Source organism: Scyliorhinus torazame, chromosome 6, assembly GCF_047496885.1.
Source record: "Scyliorhinus torazame isolate Kashiwa2021f chromosome 6, sScyTor2.1, whole genome shotgun sequence".
In the NCBI taxonomy this organism is placed as follows: Eukaryota; Metazoa; Chordata; class Chondrichthyes; order Carcharhiniformes; family Scyliorhinidae; genus Scyliorhinus; species Scyliorhinus torazame.
In genome coordinates, this window is record NC_092712.1 from 156,792,834 (window position 1) to 156,811,610 (window position 18,777).

General features: G+C 50.2%; 1 protein-coding gene across 1 annotated transcript in view; it reads left to right on the forward strand.

Moving 5' to 3' along the window:
• Positions 1-1,720: 1,720 nt before the first annotated feature.
• The window catches only part of poc1bl (POC1 centriolar protein homolog B (Chlamydomonas), like), a 145,133-nt gene continuing 128,076 nt past the window's right edge, over positions 1,721-18,777 (forward strand). Inside the window, exon 1 of the mRNA XM_072509003.1 lies at positions 1,721-1,738. The gene's annotated coding sequence lies outside the window, so the exon portion shown is untranslated. The remainder of the gene's footprint in view (positions 1,739-18,777) is intronic.

Below are 18,777 nucleotides of genomic sequence, written 5' to 3' on the forward strand. Positions count from 1 at the left end.
ACTGACGTACAGGGGACGCTCTAATCGCCTCCAGGTTCACCGACCACTGCGGTGAGGGGCCGCAGGTCCTGCGGTCCCCCTGCAGTCTTTTCCCTCTCACGTCGATTATGAGCGGTCTTCTCCTGTGGGAGAGCAGAGGGGAGAACAGAAAACGCACAGTCTAACGCATGCAGCCCAGTGGGTGGGTAGCTGGTGGCTTCAGTGGCTCGGGCACCCAGCCATCGCAGCCAGTATGGTTGTCGGCATGTGGTGCAGGGTGGGGGTTTGGCTGCCCTTCGGGTGGGGGTGGGGGGTTATTGGTGTATGGGAGGGGGTTGGTGCCAGAGGCACAGTGCAGCCTACTCACTGTGGTTGCCCTGAGGAGGTTGTGCAGTTTTTTTATGCTGGTCGGTCCTCGCGGTGTAGTCAACGGTGCTCACGACCTCTGCCACCTACGTCCAGGCACGGTGAACGGCAACAGCTGGCAGCCTCCTTCCCACCCCGGGGTTCAGGGTTACCCGCGTCTCCTCCATGGCGTCTAGCAGGGACTCCAGTTCAGCGTCGGTGAATCTTGCGGCCGCTCTCCTTGCTGCCACCTTGTTGGCTGGGCTGGTGTGTGTGGAGAGTGAAGTGTGTATATGCGGCTGCAGCTTGTCAGCCTCCTGAGTGTCAATCACGAACCTGGGGAATCCGGCACCTTTTCACATTGGAATTGATTGTGTTCCACGTGACGCCGATGCTAGCCCCTTAATGATTGGTGAATTGGTCCGGGTGGGGTGCCAGTTTTGCTATCGTAGATCTCCACGAATCCTGTCCCAGCGTCAACACTTAGTCATGGAACGGAGAATCCGGCCCCATGACTTTCATTTTGTAAATTGTTATATAGTGTGATGTCTTGCACATATTTTGTAGAGCAATTTGCAAAAGAAAGCCAAAAAAAGATATTCAAATAAATTTTTAGGAACTGATTTTATGCAAAGCTGGTGCAGAAAATGTAAACATCTTAAACCACAAAATTCATCATGGGAAACATTCTTTCAAATAGCTTGAACCAGGTGAATAATTCAAATCATGTTGCGTCTTTTAACTAACATCTTGCAAAATACACTGATGTTATTTGGAGGTGTGGCACAAACTATTGTATGCCCTGGAGAGACACGTCAGCATGTACTAATGATTAAGCAACATTGTTTGTATAGGTGGGGTTTTTCTGAGGCAAACGAATACCAGGATTTCCTGTTTTACTGTTTCACCTGTGAGGAAAAATGTCAGAAATTAACCTTCAGTAATATTTCCATGATTAAAAGACAACTGATTTTTTTTTAATGTCTTCCTTGTAGGATGAAAAGACATTGTAAACAGAGAGATGTGCATGCAGCCAATTCATGTGAACAATATCTATTAGAAATAATTAAAAGCCTGGCTGGTGTTATTAGATTAACACTTTGCTAGTTGTACATTAAACTGCAAGCATTCAGCTCTTGGCAGAGTTTATGAACACATCTGCAATTTAAATCTTTCAAATGGTCTTTGATGTCAATCTTAATCATTATAGGTGGGGCCACAATTTGACATTTTATCCAAAAGAACTTGAGCAACACAGTACACGGCGGTGGTTTGGCAATTTAGATTATGTGATTATACCTGGAATGATATTTGAACTCATAATCTCCGACTCCCAAGGTAAACGTGCTACCAGCTGTGCCAAGGCACACTTCGTGAGAACAAAATATTAGGAGAGCTTGCAGATTTTTCTCATGTAAGTATTACAATAATAACATCATGCAATTATAAGTGTGTTTAATATAAAAGTATCCCAATCTACAAAGCAACTGTAAAAGAGATGGAATGCTGAGCCAGGAGAAGTAGACTTTCAAAGAGTATGATGGAGGTGACTAGAAATTATGATAGAGTATACAAAAAGGAATGTAAAGGACGCCAGAGTAAAGAATCCAGTGGACTGGAGTTATAATCCAGAGATGTCAGTTTGAATTCTTCCATTCCTTTCATTGGAACAGTAATTACAATTCCAAAGTACTCGTTGGTTGTCGTCATGAAAGTGTTTTAAAAATGAAAATCTCTTTTGTTTCTCATGGCATTTTTGAGAATTTGAATTCATTTTTTTTTGTAGATCTAGAAATTTAAAAAAAATCTGGGGCGAGATTCTCCGACCCCCCCGCCGGGTCGGAGAATTGCCGGGGGCTGGCGTGGATCCCGTCCCCGCCGGTTGCCGAAGTTTCCTGCACCAGAGATTCGGCGGGGGCCGGAATCGCGCCGCGCTGGTTGGCGGGCCCCCCCGCGCGATTCTCTGGCCCGGATGGGCCGAAGTCCCGCCGCTAAAATGCCTGTCCCGCCGGCGTGGATTAAACCACCTCTCTTACTGGCGGGACAAGGCGGCGCGGGCGGGCTCCGGGGTCCTGGGGGGGCGCGGGGCGATCTGGCCCCGGGGGGTGCCCCCAAGGTGGCCTGGCCCGTGATCGGGGTCCACCGATCCGCGAGCGGGTTGTGCCATTGGGGCACTCTTTCCCTTCCGCCTCCGCCACGGTCTCCACCATGGCGGAGGCGGAAGAGACTCCCTCCACTGCGCATGCGCGGGAATGCCGTCAGCGGCCGCTGACTCTCCCGCGCATGCGCCGCCCGGAGATGTCATTTCCGTGCCAGCTGGCGGGGCACCAAAGGCCTTTTCTGCCAGCTGGCGGGGCGGAAATTCGTCCGGCGCCGACCTAGCCCCTTAAGGTTGGGGCGCGGCCCCCAAAGATGCGGAGCATTCCGCACCTTTGGGGCGGCGCGATGCCCGACTGATTTGCGCCGTTTTGGGTGCCAGTCGGCGGACATCGCGCCGTTTCCGGAGAATTTCGCCCCTGATCTCAGAAAAAACGACCATAAAGATGTCAGATTGCTTTTAAAACCAACTGGTTTCCTGATGTTCTTCAGGGAAACAAAGCAGCCATCCTTACGTGGTGTGGCCTTTAACCAGCTCTACTCCAACGTGGTGCACTTTTACTTTCTCTGTGATGTACCCTAACAAACCACTGGAAAAAGGCTCACCACCACCACCTTCTTCTAGGACAACTAGAGATGGAAATAAATACCAGACTTGAGTGATAAGCACATGCTGAGAATAAACCTTTTTGAAAAGACTGAAGGGAACAGGAAGGAAAGTAATTTTTTTCTTAATTGGGTTTTCACATTTTGTATTTCATAACTCATTATTATATGTTACACTTTACATTACCGGGCCGACCAGAGAAAAACAAGCAACCGAACAAGAAATAAAAGGGAGTAAAAAGACAGGCAGATGTCAGTACAGATATTTGCATACAATTGCTTTCCCTCCTGCGGTGGCTGTGAAAGGTGTGCCTTTGTTGCCGTTCCAAGTTTAGCCTGGGCACGGATTTACAGGTGTCTGTCTACAGTTTTAGCCTTTGTCCCTCTCGATTTCCTTGTCTCTCCCCCCCCCCCCCCCCCGCCCCCACCTTACTCTATTGGTTGCTGACTACGAACAGATCCTGGAACAAGTTGGTGAATAGCTTCCACATCCTGTGAACCTCTCTTTCGACCCTCGGATGGCAAATTTTATTTTCTCCAATCTGAGAAATTCCACCAAGTCGGACAGCCAGTCTGCAGCATTGGGTGGTGCTGCCGATCACCAACCAAGCAGTATTCTCTGTCAGGCGATCAGGGAGGCACTGGCTAGGGCACAGCCCCCCTCCCCGTGAAGAGTTCTGACTGGTCTGAGACTCCGAAAACTGCCACCTTTGGGCATGGCTTCACATTTGGTGGCTCACGCTCAAGGAGGATTTTTCCGGTCTTTGAGAGAAAAAGGTGCAAGAGTGCTGGGGAAGGTTTTGCTTCTCTATTGTGGCTAGTGGATGGATCCACGGACAGGGAGTGCTGCAAAAAGAAAATTGCTGCTGGAACAGTGGAGGGCAAGAGGCTCTCTGCCTGCCCAGGGGCAACAGAGCAGTTAATAGAGTTCCTCAAAGAAAAGTTTCAGCAGCAGAGGAAAGGGGCCCTGGAAGACCGAGCCAAGGTGGTGGAGCCAAAAGTCAGGGAGCGAGCAAAGGCTGGAGTCCCAGGGCCGGACGATCCAGAAAGTGGAGGAAGTGGTGGGGGAGCCCGATGAGCAGTTATCCTCGTTGGTGGCTGAGATAGGAGTCGTGTGGGAGACCCAGAAGTAGCTGAGGGAGAAGGTGGAGGATTTGGAGAATCACTCAGGAGGTAGAACCTCAGGATTTAACTTTGATCCAGGATCCAAGTTTGGCAACAAAGGTACAGTGAACAAATTCATAGACTTCATCGACCCCTACAGTGCAGAAGGAGGCCATTCGGCCATGGAGTCTGCACCAACCCACTGAAAGAGCCCCACCCTTTCCCCGTAACCCAGTAACCCCACCTAACCTTTTTGGCAATTTAGCATGGCCAAATCCACCTCCACTGCACATCTTTGGACAGTGGGAGGAACCCGGAGCACCCTTGTTATAATCATCTTTATTATTGTCACAAGTAGGCTTACATTAATACTGCAATGAAGTTACTGTGAAAATCCCCGAGTCGCCACTCTACGGTGCCTGTTTGGGTACACTGAGGAAGAATTCAGAATGTCCAATTCACCTGACAGCACGTCTTTCGGGACTTGTGGGAGGAAACCGGAGCATCCGGAGGAAACCCACGCAGTCAAGGGGAGAACGTACAGACACCGCACAGACAGTGACCCAAGCCGGGAATCGAACCTGGGACCCTGGTGCTGTGAAGCAACAGTGCTAACCACTGTGCTACCATGCTGCCCATTTTGTCGGCGCCTCTGCCGTTCTTGCCTGCCAGGTACTCTGTGAACCCAGTGGTGGTGTCAGCCCTAAGAGTGTGGGGCTAATGGGGGAAGAACATGGGGCTGGAGGGTGCCTCGGTGTGGGCACTGATTTGTGACAATCATAGGTTTGCGCCGGGAGGGTTGGATGCGAGGTTTCGGTTGTGGCGGCAGACAGGGATTAAGCAATTTGGCGATCTGTTCACAGGGGGCAAATTTGCGAAGTTGGAGGACTTGGATGAAGAATATAAGTTTCCCGGGGGAATAGTTTTAGGTACCTGCAGGTCTGGGACTTCATAAGGAGAGAGGTGCCATCCTTTCCTGGGCTACCGCCCCTGGGGTTGCAAGACAACGTGTTGTTGAGGGACAAGATAGAGGAGGGGAAGGCGTCCGATGTCTATAAGGAGTTAGGGAGGGGCCCTGGTGGGGAACATAAAGGGCAAGTGGGATGAGGTGAGGTGGGGACCGAGATATGAGCAGAGGCCTTGCGAAGGGTGAATGCGTCCTCGTCGTATGCGATGTTAAACCTCATTCAGTTTAAATTAGTTCATAGGATGGTAGCACAGATGAGTATGTTTTTTGAGGGGGTAGAGGTGCGGGCGGTGCGTGGGGAGGTTCATGAATCATATCCAAATGTTCTGGGCATGCTGAAGGCTGAGGGGGTTGTGGCAGCTGCTTGCGGATGTAATGTCTGAGGTCGGGGGGTGGAGGTAGTACAGAGTTCAGAGTTGGCGATATTTGGGGTGTCAGAAAATACGGGAGTCCAGGGGGTGAGAGAGGCCAATGTTTTGGCCTTTGCCTCCCTGATAGCCTGGAGACGAATTGTGTTCGGGTGGCGGGACGCGGAGCTGCCGAAAGCAGGGGTGTGGGTGAGTGACCTGGTGGAATTCCTGAGGCTGGAGAAGGTCATATTTATCTTGAAGGGGTCGGTGGATGGGTTCACCCAGAGGTGGAATCAGTTTATTGATTTCTTTAAGGAGGTTTGAGGGGTCCGCAGAGTGGGGTGGGGGAGGGAAAGGGGGTTAAAATGGGGAAGGCGGGTGTTATAACCTGTCTGCTTACCACTGGCTGGGGACTAATGGCAATCCCACAATCCTGAGGGAGTATGAGCTTCCCCAATGAAGGGGCAGAGAAATCATTAGCAGGTCCCTGCATAAATAAAGCTGGCCAGTATGGAACCAGTTAGAGAGAAGTCAGCAGCAAGAGAGTCACTGCTGCTGTTGTGTATATTATTGTCAATAAATGTTATTTCTTTCTATTCTACATCTCGTGCTCGATTCTTCGTGGTCCTCACAAAACTGGCGACGAGGGTTAAAGTGGATAGCTGTCTACGCTGCTGAAGCCACCTCCCTGGATTTTTGTTGTATACAGGTTGGAAGTATATTTTCTGTTACACCATGCCTCTGTACGGACTTTTGGTTGTATTTGATACTGCGCTGGAAAGTTGGAACCAGTACACACAACGGATGCAATACTATTTCCGGGCAAACAACATCACCGAAAACGAGCGCCATTTTGTTCACCGCCTGTGGCCCGCATACATTTGGGGTGATTAGGAGCCTTACGTACCCAGCTGCGCCGGACACCAAGACGGTTGATGAACTTGTGACCTTAGTGGGGCAACATTTTAACCCAACCCCGTCCACGATAGTCCAGCGTTTCCGGTTTAATACCGTTGAGAGGGCCCAGTACTGTGACGATAGTGAGACCTTGTCAGAAATGTTACCCGACCATTTGATTTGCGGTATTAACAATGCAGCCACCCAGAGAAAGTTGTTAGCTGAGCCAACATTGACTTTTCAACAGGCCATTCAAAAAGTATTGTCCCGAGAGAGCGCAGAACAGGGAGTGCAGGAGCTACAGGGAATGGAGGTGCACGCCTTGGGGAACAACCCCTTCCATCCAAAAGCGTCTCCCCGCACTCCTGCAGTACCTTGGGCGGGGTAGCGGCTGGATCGACGCCAGTGGCCGTCGGACGTTTCCCCCCGAAGGGAACCTTCTGCAGAACGTTGGATAAGGAGCCATGTCAGCGTCAGACTTGTGGGCACCCATCGCGGACGCCGGTGCGCCATTGTTCCGACAGAAACTGGGGCCAACCCAGGGGTCGTACCTTCCATTTGGATGAACCTGCGGCGACGACTCAAGAGGACGTGGAGACAGAGGATGACTGCCTGCAGCTGCATTGTGTGGCAGCTCCCTGTGTGGCCCCCATTAAGGTGCCAGTGTGGGTCAATGGTCACCCGCTTGAGATGGAGTTGGACACTGGCGCAGCGGTCTCCGTGATCGCCCAGAGGACATTTGACCGCATCAAGCAGGGTATACAGACCCTTACATTAACCGACACACAGACCAGGGTGGCCACCTACACGGGGGAACCATTGGACATTGCAGGAACTACGATGACCCCTGTTGTTTATGGACGCCAGGAGGGGCATTTCCCACTTATCGTGGTGCGCGGCCACGGGCCCAGCCTGTTGGGTCGGGACTGATTGCGCCATTTGTGGCTGCAGTGGCAGCACATCCTCTAAACAGGTTCTGGAGGGTTGACGGAGGTACTAGGACGGTACCCAGATGTATTCCAACCCGGTTTGGGGAAAATAAAAGGGGCCGTAGCCTGTATCCAAGTCGAACCAGGAGCCACACCGCGCTATTTCCGGGCGCGCCCAGTGCCTTACGCCTTGCTCGAGAAGGTAGAAGGGGAGCTCAGTCGTTTGGAGTCCTTGGGCCCGTCCGTTTCACTGACTGGGCAGCGCCAATTGTACCTGGAATGAAGCCAGATGCCACAGTTCGCTTGTGCGGCGACTATAAACTTACAGTGAAAACGGCTTCCCGGCTCGACCGATATCCAATGCCACACATAGGAGGTCTCTACGCGAAGCTTGCGGGTGGACTCTCGTTCACAAATTTAGATATGATTCGCGCCTACCTACAGTTGAAGCTGGACCCTGTCTCCCGTCCATATGTAACTATTAATACACACCAGGGCCTGTATGAATATACATGGTTGCCATTTGGGGTATCCTCTGCCTGCGCTATCTTTCAACGCGTCATGAAGGGCATCTTGAGAGGTTTACTGCATGTCGCTATCTACTTAGATGACGTTTTGATTACAGGGATATCGGAGCAGGAACATTTGGAAAATTTGGAGGCTCTCCTTAGACGCTTTTCAGAGGCTGGAGTCCGTTTACGTCGTACAAAGTGTGTCTGTCAGACGAAGGAAGTAGTCTACCTGGGTTATCGGGTGGACCGCGAAGGTTTGCACCCCGTCACAGAGAAGGTGCGCGCAATTTAACAGGCCCCCGCCCCAACTGACTCTTCGCATCTTCGTTCTTTTCTCGGCCTCGTAAACTATTACGGGAAGTTCCTCCCCAATCTGCCAGCTACGCTGGCCCCATTGCACCTTCTACTGAAGAAGAATCACACCTGGGTTTGGGGTCAGCTGCAAGAAACCGTTTTCTGGCGAGTAAAACAACCATTGACGTTGTCTGGGTTACTAACCCACTATGATCCTGGAAAGCCTTTGCTCATCATGTGTGATGCAACCCCGTATGGTATTGGGGCCATCCTGTCCCACAGGATGGAGAATGGGGCTGAGGGGTCGATAGCTTTCACCTCCCGCACATTGACTGCAGCGGAAAAGAATTACGCGCAGATCGAGAAGGAGGGCCTGGCGGTGGTCTTTGCGGTGAAACGTTTCCACCAGTACGTGTATGGCCGCCACTTCACTGGTGACTGATCTTAAGCCTCTGCTGGGACTTTTCTGAGGGGATAAGCGAATACCGCCCTTTGCTTCCGCATGGATCCAGTGCTGGGCTTTGTTGCTCATTGCCTACGAGTATTCTCTGGAGCACAAACCAGGGACCCAGATAGCGAATGCTGACGCACTGAGCCTTTATTGACCGGCCCCATGTCGACCCCCACGACTGGTGAGGTGATTGCAGCCCTAAATTTTATGGACTCCTTGCCTGTCACGGCATCACAGATCCGTGAGTGGACCCAGACAGCCAGTCCTGTCAAAGGTTCGGCACATAGTCCTGTATGGTGGGCAACATAGACAGCTCCCAGCACGTTGCGGGCATTTCCCTCCAAGCTGTCAGAATTTAGCGTGGAAGACGGTATCCTCTTGTGGTTGTCCCGGAAAAATGACAGGAGCTGATACCAAAGGACTTGCACAATGGGCATCCGGGTGTGACCAAAATGAAAATATTGGCCCGGAGTTATGTCTGGTGGCCAGGCCTAGACACCGACATTGAGAAGGTGGCCCAAAACTGCTCCATTTGCCAGGAGCATCAGACGCTTCTGCCGGCCACGCCCCTACATCACTGGGAATGGTCAGGGTGGCCTTGGGCATGCTTGCATACGGATTTCGCCGGCCCTTTTCAAGAATCCATGTTCCTTCTATTAATCGATGCCCAGTCTAAATGGTTAGAGGTGCATAAGATGCTAGGCACAACGTCCTGCAAAATGATCGAGAAGATGCGTTTGCCTTTGAGTACGCATGGCCTCCCCAAGGTGCTGGTCACGGACAACGGCACTCCGTTCACAAGTGAGCAGTTTGCGAGGTTCATGAAGATGAACGGCATACGCCATATCCACACCTCTCCATATTACCTGGCTTCCAATGGGTTGGCGGAGCGCGCAGTGCAGACATTAAAACGAGGCCTAAAGAAGCAGTCTTCCGGGTCTATGGGCACGAGACTGGCTCATTTTCTGTTTTCAAATAGGACCACTCCACGTGCGGTGACTGGGGTAGCACCCGCAAAACTCCTAATGGCCCAGAGACTTCGTACCCATCTTAGCATGGTTTTCCCGGACATTGGCGCAAAAGTACGCCACACTCAAGAACGGCAGGCACATGGCCTTTCTCGGCATCGGCCGATTCGGCAGTTTGCGCCCAGTGACCCAGTGTTCATTCAAAATTTTGCTGGTGGTGCCCAGTGTTTCCCTGGCGTTATCTTTCGCCGAACGGGCCGGATCTCTTACCAGGTGCAAGCCCAGGGTCGTCTCCAGCGCAAGCATGTAAACCACGTTCGGTCCAGAAGACCATTTTTTCCAAAGATTCCCCACCCCCGGAGTTCACTTCTACAGCCACAGAGACCAGACACAGTGGAGAGTATTGCTCACAATCTTCCTCTGGCGCCGCACTCAAATCCTGCGCAGGTCGTTGCAGAACCACGTGGAGATAGGGACGCCGAGATGTTGGAGGCAGTGGACTCTGACTCCGAGATGGAGATACAGGAAGCCTCAGAGGGGGAGTCCTCGGGCCCACGGGCCGTGGATGTACAACCGTTTCGCCGTTCATCACAGAAGCAGCGTTCTCCGTCTCGTTACACGCCGCCCGATCCAGCACCTCGTGCAAATAGTGTCCGGCCTGCGGCAAAATGAGTCCGACGCACTCCTTCGCCAGGGTCTTCGGTGGATTCCTTGGACTTTGTGGGGGGGGGACGGATGTTATAACCTGCCTGCTTACCACTGGCTGAGGACTAATGGCAATCCCACAATCCTTAGGGAGTATGAGCTTCCCCAATGAGGGGGGGTGGAGAAATCATTAGCAGACTCCCTGTTTTAATAAAGCTGGCCAGTATTGAACCAGCTAGAGAGGAGTGAGCAGCAAGGGAGTTACTGCTGCTGTTGTATATATATATATTGTAAATAAATGTTATTCTTTTCTATTTTATAACTTGTGCTGGATTCTTTGTGGCCCTGACAAAAGCGGTAGATGAGGAGGGAGTGGTTTTATGGGAGCGGGTGGGGACTGGTTTGGTGTTGTTTATCATGTGATTTGGTTGTTCTTCTGCTTTTGTTTATATAAAAATGCCTTGAATAAAATATTTTTCAAAAAAAACCTCGTCTTTATTTTCGAAGCTATAGCGAGGACTTTCGGCTTTCCCGTTGGAACCCCAAAAGCCCAGATTCAAGAATGCCACATTCAGTTATACTTCGCGATTCGATTGCAAGAAATTATCATGCACCAATCATTTGTTACCAGTTATCTATGTCCAATCATGACTGTCGATTAAGGTTGCATCATGCATAGTATATGAGAAATACTTTCATACCGCATGCTTAATTAAACTGTCCAATCATTACAAAGGCATGTATGTAGTTTTGCAATTAGTGATATTGGTCATCTGATATCTAGGTGTAGTTGTTAAATCACCTCCCTTTTGCTATCAGCAGACTTATTGGCACCATCACAATGGCACTTTGTTACACATTGTAGAATAGACCTTGAATTGTGACATATGCAGTTTCTGTGCCTGAAAACTGGCTTCTCAGGGACACACTGTGTCCTTGTAATATCTGTTACACTTGGCAATTCCATAGTCTGAATTGAAGAATTCAACTGCTCCAGTAAAATGGCGGAACTATAGGTTTTAAAATGATTGCAGTATACTATCTAGTATCTAAGGATGCCTAAATTGTCCTCTTCACTCCTCCAACAGCCACCCATGTAGGTCCCAATAGTTTCCCTTCCCTAGGTCACCCGCATTGAGCAGCTATTCGACTAACAAATGTCCTGGTATCTGGGGTTATGTCGTCGTTTCCTTACGGAGGAGGGTTTTGACCTGTATGTTTTTAAAAATTCGTTCATGGGATATGGGCATTGCAGACAGGGCCAGCATTTATTGCCTATCCCTAATTGCCCTTGAGGGGGCAGTTAAGAGTCCACTACATTGCTGTGGATCTGCAGTCACATGTAGGCCAGACCAGGTAAGGTCAGCAGATTTCCTTCCCTGAAGGACATTAGTGAATCAGATGGGTTTTTACGACAATCAACAATGATTTCATGGTCATCATTGGACTTTTAATTCCAGACCTTTATTGAATTCAAATTTCACCAACTGCACTGGTGGGATTTGAACCTGGATCCCCAGAGCATTACTCTGGGTCTCTGGTTTAATAATAATAATAATCTTTATTGTCACAAGTAGGCTTACATTAACATTGCAATGACTCCACTGTGTCATAGTTGCCACATTCCGGCGCCTGTTCGGGTACACAGAGGGAGAATTCAGAATGTCCAATTCACCTAACAGCACTTTTGGGACTTGTGGGAGGAAACCAGAGCACCCGGAGGAAAGCCACGCAGACACAGGGAGAACGTGCAGACTCCGCACAGACAACGACCCAAGCCGGGAATTGAACCTAGGACCCTGGCGCTGTGAAGCAACACTGCTAACCACTGGTGTTGCCTCATCTGGTACCACGTCCGGAGCATGGCTACTACCACTAGGCTTGAGTCAGGCGGATGGGAGTGCATTGTGATTAGGGCTTGGAGAGACATTACTATGAAGGGATTTTCCTCCATCTTCACCCATTCTGCTCCTGGTTCCTTAACCCATCCCCATACTTTTTCTCCTGTGGCCGTCCAGAGGTAGAATTGTAGGTTCGGCAGAGCCAGGCCTCCCAAGTTTCTTTTCCTTTATAGGACCTTCTTTTGGATCCTCTGGTTTCCCCCGCCCCAAAACACACAAATGCCATGATTAGTTTGTCTACCATGTTGAAGAATGCCTTGGTGATATAGAGCGGGAGGGATCTGACCAGGCAGAGAGAGGAACCTGGGCAGTCCATTCATTTTGATCATTTGCACTCTCCCTGCCAGGGAGAGTGGGATTGGGCTCCATCTCTGCAGCTCCCTTTGACTTCTTCCACTTGACTCGTCAGGTTCCATTTGTGGATTTGTGTCCAGTCGTGGGCTATTTGGATCTCCAAGTAGCAGAATTTGGTCTGGACTTGTTTGCACAGCAGTCCCTCTAGCTCCTTCCTTCCTCCTGCAGGTTAAATTTGTAACCTGAGAAGGCTTCAAACTCCTTTTGGAGTTTCATAAACCCGTCCATACTGGCCCGGGGGTTCGAGATGTAAAAGGAGCAGATCATTCACGTGGAGCGAAACTCTATGCCCTCTGTCCCCCGCCCCTTTGGATACCTCTGCACCCCTTTGCCATTCTGAGGCCGATCGGCAGTGGTTCGATTGCCAGAATAAACATTGGTGGGAATCCCTGCCTCTGTGTAGCTGGAAGTATTTAGAGCTCGTGGTGTTTGTCCATACGTTTGCCATGGGAGCACTGCACAGTATTTTCCTGGCCTGAATCCAAACCGTTCCAGTACCTCGAGGCGGTACTTCCACTCGACTCTATTGAAGGCCTTTTCTTCGCCCAGGGAGATGATCACTTCTGGTGTTCTCTCCCCGGATGGGGTCATTATCATGCTCAGCAGGTGCCTGATCATAGAATTTACAGTGCAGACTGAGGCCATTCAGCCCATCACGTCTGCACCGGCCCTTAGAAAGAGCACCCCACTCGTCCCACACCTCCATCCTAACCCCGTAACCCAGTAACCCCATCCAATCTTTTTGGACACTAAGGGCAATTTATCTTGGCCAATCCACCTAACCGGCACATCTTTGGAGTGGGTGGAAACCGGAGCATCCGGAGGAAACCCACGCAGACACGGGAGAAAGTGCAGACTCCGCACAGACAGTGACCCAAGCCGGGAATCAAACCTGGGACCCAGGAGCTGTGAAACAACTGTGCTAACCACTGTGTTACCGTGCTGCCTGATGTTCGATGTTAGCTGCCTGCCCTTGACAAAGCTCATCTGGTCCTCCACGACTACCTCTGGCACACAGCTCTCCGCTGCTTTGCCAGGGCCTTTGCCAGAATCAGCAGTGAGGTGGGCCTGTAGGAACCGCACTCAGTTGGGTCGTTGTCCTTTTTGGGTATCAGTGATATTGGGGCTTGTGTCGATGGCAGGGTGCCCCTAGCTAGCGAGGCTGCGAACATCGCTTGCAGGTGCAGGGCCAATGCTGGTGCACATTTTTTTGTAGAAGTCCGCTGGGAATCCACCTGGCCCTCATGACTTTCCCTCCTGCATGAAGTTCAAGCTCTCCCCAACCAACATGTCCAGTCCATCGAGGAACAGTTTCAAGCTTGAGTCCCCCTTGGGGGGGCTCAGAGGTGTACAGCCCCCTGTAGATGGTTGCAAAGGCCTTATTGATCCTTTCTGGTGTGGCGACAAGCCTGCTACTACTGACCCTAACCTGGGCTATCTCCTTGTGGCTACCTGCTTTCTCAGCCGGTGAGCCAGCAGGCAGCTTGCTTTCTCTCTGTGTTCGTGGAAGGTCCCCATGTCTGGTGGAGGTGGTGCACTGCTTTCCCCATGGAAAGCAGGTCAAAGTCCATTTGTAGCTTTTTTTCTCTCATCCGATAGCCACACAGTTGGGATCTAAGAGTATCGCCGGTCCACCTCCAGTATGGAGTTGATCAGCTCTTGCCCAGCCACCCTCTCCTCCCTATCTTTGTGTGCCTTTCATGAAATTTCCCCCCTTAGGGTGGCACGGTTGCACGCTGGTTAGCTCTGTACTTCACAGCTCCAGGGCCCCGGGTTCGATTCCCCGCTTGGGTCACTGACAGTGCGGAGTCTGCACGTTCTCCCCGTGTCTGCGTGGGTTTCCTGCGGGTGCTCCGGTTTCCTCCCACAGATGTGCATGTTCGGCGGATTGGCTGTGATAAATTGCCCTTGGTGTCCAAAAGAAAGGTTAGGTGGGGTTGCTCGGTTATGGGGATGGGTTTGGGTAGGGTGCTCTTTCCAGGGGCCAGGTCAGACCCGATGGGCCAAATGGCTTCCTTCTGCATTGTAAATTTTATGATTCCTGCCTTCGGCACCTCCCAGAACATGAAGGATGTGACCTCCCCATTCTGGTTGTTGGTAAAGTACCCGTCCATGGCCTGTGATATCCATTTGCAGAATGTCTTATCGGCCAGGAGTGCCATGTCCAGCCTCTATAGGGGGCATTGTGCCCAGCCCATCTCCAACCTCATGTCCATGTGGTGTGGTGCGTGGTCAGAGATTACTTTAGTGGAGTACTCTGCTCCCACTATCCCTGGACGCACTGCTTTCTCCACCACAAGGAAATCAATCCTCGTATATACGCTGTGTACCTGAAGAAGAAGAACTCCTTCTCTCTTGGGTGTGTGAACCTCCATGGGCTCACTGCTTCCATCCGTTCCATGAACCCACCCAGTTCCTTCGCCATGTTTCCCGTACCAGCCTCCCCGAACAGGCGCCGGAATGTGGCGACTAGGGGCTTTTCACAGTAAATTCATTTGAAGCCTACTTGTGACAATAAGCGATTTTCATTTCATGTTTGACTTTTCCTTGACTTGGGGTTTGATCTGTCTGTCCGTGGGTCCTGTACACAGATACCCCCCCCCCCCCCCCACCCCGCACCCACGATAAGTCGTGTGTGTCTATGTCGGAAATTTCTGCCATGGTTTTCTTCATGAGTTTCGTGTTGTCCCAGTTGGGAGGATACACATTTACAAGGATCACTGGTGCCCCTTCCAGCACATCACTAACCATGAAGTACCATCCCCTGGTAGTTTTCTTTAGCCTGTGAGTTGTCAAAAAGGGGAAATTAATCATTGTCAAGAAAGCAGCGTTGTTATGGTTGTTGGTGCTATCGCTTAGTTGGTTAAAGCACCTCACTAGGAAGCAGGGGATCCTGAATTCGAACCTCACCAGTGTCTCTGTCCATTTGGTCAATGCATAGATTTAACTCAAAGTCGTCTCGCGATAAGAGGGCGGCACAGTGGTTAGCATTTCTGCCTCATAGTGCCAGGGAACTGGGTTCAATTCCGTCTTGGGTCACTGACTGTCTGGAGTTTGTATGTTCTCCCCGCGTCTGCGTGGATTTCCTCCGGATGCTCCGGTTTCCTCCCACAGTCCAAAAATTTGGGGGTTAGGTGGATTGACCATAATATATTGCCCCTTAGTGTCCAGGGATGTGTAGGTTAGGTATTGGGGGGGAAGGGGGAGTGGACATGGGTGGATATTTCAAAGGGTTGGTGCAGACGTGATGGGGCGAATGATCTCCTTCTGCACTGTAGTGATTCTATGATTCTATAGTCCTGCTGATATGTTCTAGTTTCGTACTAGTTGAATGTTTTTCAAGCATGTGGTAGGAATGGTGATTTGACATTAAAATATAAAATACTTGAATTATGTAGCAGGTCTGTATCTGCAAAGAGACAAGTTATGATGCTTTGGGTGTTTACCTTGCTAAGACTTGGTTTTGCAGACATATCCTTCTTTGGTGATACGTCCCTGCAAGTCCTACTCAATCTACACAGATTTACGCCTACGTTCAAGTCTTCGGGCACAATTCTCCGGAAAGATTTTGAAGTGTGGAAGCGAACGGGAATTACTGTGAGCTTCCCGGCGCTCTGCCCAGCGTCGCCGGCAACGCTATTCAACGTTAATTGGGCCACTTAACAAGGCCTGACGGGCTTCTCGCCGCAAATGAAGGCTCGCCAGGACTATGCTCACCAGCCCCACACTAACAAGATCGAGCAGCACTTAAGCTGCACTTGCTCAGCCAACCCCAGCCAGCTCGCAACAATGGCACCCAGAATACCAGCCTGAAGATTCGGGGACACTGACCAGGGGAGGCGTCTAAAAGCCGTGGAGGCCAGGAAAGATACCCTGTTCCCCTGAGGGTCCCACAAGAAGGGTGTGCCATAAGGCAGCCGGTGCTGCCTGGGATGAGGTGGCAGCAGCTGTCAGCTCGGGGGGTATGACCAGGAGGCCTGCACAAGCGAATAGACACCAACCCCCCCCCCCCCCCAAGGGAGCACCAACTCCGCAACTCCCCATGCGACCCCCCAGCCAAGCCTCCACTCCCCTTTCTCCCTCCACCCCCCACACTGCCTTCACATCCCCTTCTACCACCATGTGTGTGGCCAATGATGCCCTCTCTGTGTCACCTCAGGAAAAGCTCTCCCATAATCGGTGGGAGAGTGCCCAGACTGGCGGAGGGATGGCAGACATATGAATCCTCACCTCCTTCGAGGAGCGGGCCCTGGAAGTGACTGGTGTGGTTGACACAATGGTGCAGATCATGGGGAACCACTAGGGTTGGCACAGCCAGATGATGCAGGGGCAGCTGGGGCTCAAACCAGATGCCCTCCTTCCCAAGATGAACCCTAGGGCCCTAAGGGCTCCGGTCGGGAGGAGGGGATGCCAGGTGCCAAGACGGACCTGTCCCATGGAGTGGCGACGGTGGTCACCAGCTCCTTCGATTTCCACCCCTCTGATGAGGTTGCGTCTCGCAGTCAGTGCACGGGACATGGCGGCACGGTGTGCATGTGCTGCTGACAAGTGAGCTGGGTCCCCATCCTTCAAACCCTTCTTTCATAGGCATGGATCTCTCGGGCCCTGACCCTTAACAGTGCCATCCACCCTGGCAGTGCCACCTGGGTGTTTGGCAGATCGGAGTGGCGGGGAATGGAGAATTCTGTCCATAGTCTTTCACAGACTTTCAACTTATAATAATAATAATAATACTTGCTTATTGTCACAAGTAGACTTCAATGAAGCTACTGTGAAAAGCCCATAGTCGCCACATTCCGCCGCCTGTTCGGGGAGGCTGGTACAGGAATTGAAACCGTGCTGCTGCCTTGTCCTGCATTACAAGCCAGCTGTTTAGCCCACTGTGCTAAACTAGCCCCTTCATGGATGAAGGCCTCTAGTGCTGCACCAGAGAATCTGGGATGTTGCTCCATGAGTAGTATTTTCTTCCTTCCCTCGAAGACGTCCACAACTAATTTCACCAGCTGCTGAAACCTGAATGCACCTTTGCTTTCTGAGGGTTAAGCTGTCTTTAAAAAGTGTAAGCTAGTTGCAAGTCATGTTAGCTACAGACACACACCTGTCTACAGTCAGTCAAATGCAGGTTTGGCGCTGAGCTGCCCGCCTCAATTGCTGATATAAGTAGGCAGCACAAAGTTTGCATGATGCCTGCCTCACTTCGACTGGGAAATGACATACCTGCTAGTGGGCCTAATCAAATTGTTAATCTTTCGGCTTTTGTCAAGTAAATGTATTGAGGGACTGGAGCAAAGGTGGGGTAACTAGAGATGAGGTGCAGATCGACCTTGACCTAATTGAATAGCAGAGGCAGATTTGACGGGATATATGGTTAATCGCTCTTCCCGTGAGTGAAAACCATACTAATGTTCATTTCATCAGGAATTGAAGAGCAAGATAAAATTCAGAATTTAGTTTTAGGATATCACTAAAACATTGATTTTGCTGTTGGAGGTTTGGGAAATACAATTATTGGATTGCAGTTTCGTTGCACCAGGGTGATGCATTGATGTGATGTGCATTTCAGCCCCAAAAAGTGGCAGGTAATGGCAAAATTCAACTTTTAAATGCAATTAGATTTCTGCCAGTCAGCTCCTCCATGTTTAATTTGATAAAAGCTGTGTAAATAGACTATATATCATACCACTAATCACTGCACGTAAATAGAACTCTCTTGGGACTGTTTGGATAACACATTGATACGCTCATAGAAAGGGAGCCATGTGCCCTATTGCAATGTATTGATCTAAATTTGTCTTTGTGGTACAAACAAGGTGTGAAAGAAGGCAGAATGTATTTAAAAGCTGTATTCCATTTCTAATCAAAAATAGTGACATGAGAACAATGTAAATACTTTCAACTGGAATAGTTTTACACTCGCAAAATAGAAACTCCTTTCCACTTTGCATATTGCACAAGGCCACAAATGGACCTTTGGCCTCAATCACTTCACATCTGAGCAAAATACAAAAAGTTCTTGTACACTGTCAGCAGTTTTAAAACTCAAAGTGATTGCTGTAGACATCTGCAGGTTACAGTGTACTGACCAGATGTGGCATTCACCTCTACAGCATTTTAAAATGAGTTCTCTTGACCTTATTTAGGAATCAATTGAGTGATTAACTTAATTTTTTTGTGAGGTGCATTCAAAGTTTTTTTAAGCAAACAAAATCACTCATGAAAAATTATACCTTACACGATAACCTGGAAATCCTGCAAACACACCATGAGCTGTCTGTAAGACAGAGAAAGGAAACTCTAATTTAATTGAAAACATCAAAATCTAGTGATACGTAAGTTTATATTTGTGCATATGAAACTACAATCTGTTGGAGAATTCAT